Source organism: Euprymna scolopes, chromosome 20, assembly GCF_053919585.1.
Source record: "Euprymna scolopes isolate OS-2025 chromosome 20, ASM5391958v1, whole genome shotgun sequence".
NCBI lineage: Eukaryota > Metazoa > Mollusca > Cephalopoda > Sepiida > Sepiolidae > Euprymna > Euprymna scolopes.
In genome coordinates, this window is record NC_136501.1 from 52,130,585 (window position 1) to 52,136,825 (window position 6,241).

The 6,241-nt window shown below is 35.7% G+C and overlaps 1 pseudogene; it reads right to left on the reverse strand.

Moving 5' to 3' along the window:
• Nucleotides 1-208: 208 nt before the first annotated feature.
• On the reverse strand, nucleotides 209-323 carry LOC145241764 (U2 spliceosomal RNA; annotated as a pseudogene).
• Nucleotides 324-6,241: the final 5,918 nt, after the last annotated feature.

Here is a 6,241-nt window from a genome sequence, read left to right on the forward strand (position 1 = left end):
AAATAAAATAATCAGAATGGGTATTTTCCAGGGCATTTTATAATTAATCAGGAGTAACACTTCCAGGGCATTTTGTAAGTAAATCAGAAATAACTTTTTCCAGTTACTTTTTAATATTAAAACTTTGTTACATTAAACATACTACCTATTCATAATGCCTCCCCACGGGACAGATTTAGACACCAGGGTCGTTTTTTTAACGTGGAGTAAAAATTGTCTTAGTCGTAAAGGATTTCTCTTTCACTGAGAGAGAAGAAATTGAAATGTGGCACCTGAAGAACAGATACTACACTTGATCTTAGCCAAAAGGCCAAAAGAGACAAATCATTTTTATTAGCTTTGCCTCAACAGCGACACCAATTTTTTTTTTTTTTTTTTTTATTGTCGATAAATAGATTATTTAGGGACGCTCAGCATAGACCGGCATAGCCCGCTCTTTAATTCTTGCAGATTTCGTATATAAAGTTTCAAAAATAAAAAATATATCCATATGACTTGGGTGCATCAGCTTGAATCGAAACCAAAGAACTTATGGATATATATATATATATATATATATATATATATATATATATATATATATATATATATATATATAACTTGAGTTCCTTCAGTTATTATCGAAACCGAAACCAAAACTTATGAAGAATTCTTGCTAAAATTATTCATTACAAGAAATGGAAGTCCATAACAATTAAATGATAGTCACTCGGATGTAAGCAGACAGACAGACACTATCTTATTGATATATAGATTATGATAATTAGCGAAAAAGTGGTGAGTACTGAAAATCTGGAGAGACTTGTTGTCACTCAGACTTCAGGGATTGTTCTCGAAGAGAAATCTTTGATGATGGCCTGTGTGTAATACTACTACTACTACTACTACTACTACTACTACTACTACTAATAATAATAATAATAACAACAACAACAGTAATAATAAAAATAATAACAATAAAACTAATAATAAGGATAATAATAACAATAACAATAATAATAATAATAACAATTATAATAATAATAATAACAATAACAATAATAATACCAATGACAATAACAATATCAATAATAATAATAATAATAATAATAATAATAATAATAATAAAACTTACGTCTTTCTTCATTACATCTGCACCCTTTTTTAATCCACTCTAAAAAGCACTGGAAACCTATCTCTAACCTTAAACTAGCTCTAAGTTTACCCTAACCCTAAGTACATGTGACAACAGAACCCCCCAAACCCGAAAATAAAGACCAACCAATCGAATAATATCTGGTCGATGCAAAAATCTTTGCCGATTTAAAGTTTCATTTTGAAAATGAAAAACTGTGTTATTGAAAATCTTTATCCATAATAATAGCGATCTTTTATCTTCATAACTTGATTCCATCTGTCAACAAGTTTTGATAAGTTTGTGTTTGTTTGCTTTAACTTATTTTATAGTGTTTTTTTTAAATAAAAAATAAAGGCAATGTAAAGCCTGCCGAGTTAGAGCAAAAAACAAAATGGTGGTCCCATCAGCGCACAAGTCGAACTTCGATAATCACTCAAAAATAACAATTAAACAAAATAGTCGTAATGCTGTACAGTTTCACATGATATGTGTTATTTATTGGATGTGTTTCTATCAATATTTAGTTTAATTTTAGATTTTTGAAGAATTATCGGGTCTGTAATGGGATCGATATTTTGTTCTTATTCAACAGACGTTACACTATCTTTATTTTTAATTTAATTGTAAAATTCTTTAGATTTTTTTATATTAAAAATGAATCTAATTTATGTTCAATCTCCTCTCTTGATGTTAAATCATCACCATCTAAATGGTTTTGTAATCCTTGAAATAATCTGAAGGAGCTAGGTCAAAAGAATATGCAGGATACGGCAAGATTTTTTTTTTTATTTTTTTTTTTACTGTTTATTTCTCCCCAAACAAGGCGCAGAGCCACTTAGTCGTGAGGGGCTACTATTTGGGATTAGATTTGCAAGGATATTATTAAGAGAGTAATTTTTGGATATAATGATCTTAAAAATACAAGGAATATGTAGATACCATTGTTTTCATCTAAAATGCAGTATCACAATTAAATTAGTATTAAATTTCGTTCCAATAGTGTAGGAGCACCTATTAATTTTGTATTAGTGTCTTTTGCCAGAATGTTGTCACATCTGAGTTTTTCGGTTGTCATCCATAAACAGCAAAAATGACATTTTACTCATTTCAAATATTTTCAATTAAAAAAATTATAAATAAAATAAGAATGAGATTTCAGGTTAGGAGCAGGGATACACAGGAAGTCCTTCCTCATTCATTCCCGGGCAAAACCAGATGTGCCTAATAGTTTGTATATCAGGTCAATGCAAAGTTTTTTGTTGATTTAACATTTCAACCTGTAAATTGAAAAAAAAAATTTTTTTTAATTAATTTTCACCCCAAACAAGGCACAGTGCCACTTTGAAGTTGGAAGCTACTATCAGGGACATAATTTGCAGGGGCATTATGGAGGGAAATGAGTAGCAACATGTTTGTTTACATTACACTTGAACTTCTGCATACGGGGGGTGTGCAATAAGTAATGCCCCTGACCAACTTCCAGTTGACTGATCTAGCTGAAATTTTGCATGTCCAATGATTTATATCTCTACGGGTTATGTGGCAAATTACAGCTCTGAATTACTTGTGATTTCTGTTTTACAGGTGTTTGAACTGAGTCAGGTATGAAATGGAGCCTGTTGAATGTCGAGCAGTGATCCAGTTTTTGTATTTGAAAGGATGCACACCACAGGAGACTTTTGATGAAATGAAAGAAACTTATGGTGATAATGCCCCATCATATGAACTTGTAAAACGCTGGCATTGTGAATTCAAACATGGCCGGAAGTCTGTGGAAACAGCTCCCAGACCTGGTCATCTTCTTCTGCCATTGATGAGGTAGCTGTCTGTCAAATTGAGGCTGCCATTTCGGAAGATCGATGCATTACTATTCACCAAATAGCCCAAGATGTCAAGATTAGTATAGGGTCTGTGGAAACTATCATTCATGACATTTGCATATGCATAAGGTGTCTGTCAGATGGATTACCAGGTTGCTCACACCATGCCAGAAGCGAGAACGCGTCGAGTGCTCAAGGATGAATTTGGAGATGTGTCAAGAAGATGAGTCAAAGTTTTTCAAAAGACTGATTACACAGGATGAAACCTGGGTCCATCACTATGATCCAGAGACCAAAGCCCAGTCAATGCAGTGAAAGCACTTGGACTCACCACCTCCAAAGAAGGCAAGGGTGCAGCCCTTCGCTGGCAAAGTCATGTTCAAAGTCTTCTGGGACCAGGACGGAGTAGTAATGACAGATTTCCTGGTAAGGGGTACCACAATTACAGGAGCCTATTATGCTTCACTTTTGAGGAAATTAAGGGAAGCTATCAAAATCAAGAGGCAGTGCAAGATCAGCAAAGGTACTCTCCTCCTGCAGGACAACGCTCCAGTCCACAACTCACATGTCGCCAGATTAGAAGCACGGGCGTGTGGTTATGAAATCCTTCCCCATCCTCCCTAGTCTCCTGACCTTGCACCCTTAACTTTCACCTCTTCCCAGCCATGAAGTTGTTTTTGAAAGGAAAGCGTTTCCCAATGATGCAGCCTTGATTTCTGAAGTCAGGTCTTGGTTGGAGGACCAACCTGGGGTGTTATACAAAAATGGTCTCCAGAGCTACATCAAACGTTGGGAGAAATGCATAACTCTGGGTAGAGAAAGACTAATAACTGTGCCAAGTCTCGTTGCTCTACTGCTATGGGAAGTGGGTCAGGGGCATTACTTATTGCACCCCCTCGTATCAGTACAGTTGGGAAAGCAGAATCCCGGAAGGGATTTCCAAAGACTTGCAGTTCTGGGGAAGAAACTATTGGAGTAAAAGGCTTTCTTACACCTAGGGATCTCTACTGTAAAGGGGTGGGACTTAGTTGCTTGTCAGGTTTGTTAGGGGTAGTCACGTCAAGGAGGTACAAGTGCTTGCAGTTCGTCAGAGCAGTCACCATTAAAGTCTTTGTCAAACAGGCAGAGGGATGTAACAGTTCGTCGATGGGACAGGGGCTGAAGCCTAGATGACAGTTCAGGACCTATCAGATTGGCGACTCTCTTTGGAATCCTGTCCAGGAGTGAGATACAAGCAGCAGATGCACCAGCCCAAATGTGGCAACAGTACTCCATACATGGGCGAATGGTGGCCTTATAGAAATACAGGATACTTTCAGGTGTAAGTAATTTTCTAGCATGGTAGAGAGAGCCCACCTTCTTTTGTAGCAGCCTTGGCAATGATCTCAATGTATCTATTCTAGTTCATGTTCGCTGTAAACGTAAGGCTGAGGAGTTTAAAAGAAGTACTTTCAGGTAATGTGTTCTTAGCCATTGCTATTGGTGGTAGAGAAGGTTTCTTATAGTTATTCAAGGAAACAAGCTTAGTCTTGGCAGCATTGAATGTGACCATCCATTTTTGTCCCCATTCCACTACAGATTGGAGGTCGTCCTCTAGTGTTTCTGCCATTTCTTTAGATATGTGTTCATTTGTTTTCTCCACATGCCTGTTATAAAGAGTGGTGTCATCGGCAAATATACCCATCTCCGAAACAATTTTATCAGGGAGGTCATTTATGAATATTGATTTGATTCCATCATCAACAAACTTATAAATGTCTTGTAAGATTATTTAGATTTTGATGTTGTGAAAAATGAATCTAATTCACGTTCAATATCTTCTTCTGGTATTAACTTATCGTCATCTAAATGGTTTTGTAATTCTTGAAATAAGTGATAATCCTAGGGAGCTAGGTGAGAAGAATATGCAGGATACGGCAAGATTTCTAAACAACATTCTCCTTGGATATCTTTGTTCAGTAATACTGTGTGAGGACGAGCATTATCTTGATGGAAGATGGTTTCCTTTCTGTTGACTGAAGAAGGCCGTTGTTGTGTCAACATCAAAAAAAAAAAAAAAATTAGAAAACTGTAGAAAGACATGGCTTTCATTTTAATAATCTGAAAAAAGAAGTTGTAAATTGATAATGGTGACATGCTTACGTAATGACCAATATGCATACAAATGAATTACAATAATTGAAAATGTCTCTTCTACAAACCGGTAAAATCATTTGCACCGTTATGATTATGACGATGATGGTGGTGGTGGTGATGATGCTGATGATGCTGATGGTGATGATGATGATGTTGTTGTTGCTGTTGATGATGATGATGATGATGATGATGATGATGGAAGTATCCGCCTTCGTCTTCATTTGCATTCCTTCTTCCAATAATTGAAAATGTCTCTTCTACAAACCGGTAAAATCATTTGCACCGTTATGATGAGGATGGTACTGAAATTGGAAGATGACTATTCTGAACAAGCTCCTTCGATTATTTTTCAAGAATAGCCAACCAATAAAGGAAAAAAAAAGCGGGGGTAAAAATAAATATGCAATAAATGAATGTTACCAAAGGCAAATTAAGTTACTCTTCTACCTACCTGAATAAGTATTTTAAAGTGTTTTTAATTAAAAACAAAGGTAGTATAAAATCTGACGAGTAAGAACGAAAAACAAAATATTGGTCCCAGTAGAGCCCCGATAATCGTTCAAAAATCGAAAATTAAGCTAAGTATTTATAGAAACACATCCGATAAATAACACATATCGTGTGAAACTGTACTGCATTACGACTATTTTGTTTCACTGTCTTTTTTTGAGCGATTATCGAGGTTCGACTCGTGCGCTGATGGGACCACCATTTTGTTTTTTGCTCTAACTTGGCAGGCTTTACATTAACTTCATTTTTAATTAAAAGAAAACACTTCGAGATAAGTTAATGTACACAAACAAAAACTTATAGAAGTAGGTAGAAGAGTAACTTACCTTGCTTTTGGTAACATTTATTTGTTGTATATTTATTTTTTCCACCCCTTTTTGTTCTTTGTTGACTATTCTAGAAAATCTCCACGCATTCACAACTTTTAAGTAACTATTCTCCTAATTAGCATGCGTCATCTGGAACCCCCTTTTAATAGAATTAGAAATTCCGTTTTTCGTGATACAAACGTCGAAGAAGAAATGTCATCACGTCGTGTGCCGCCAGATAGCCGTGACAAAATGTCCGAATCAGAGAAAGAATGTTATTTCACGATTTTCAACCGAAGTTCAATACCATTTATCCTCTGCGTCACGAGAAACACCCCAAATTCGTCTAT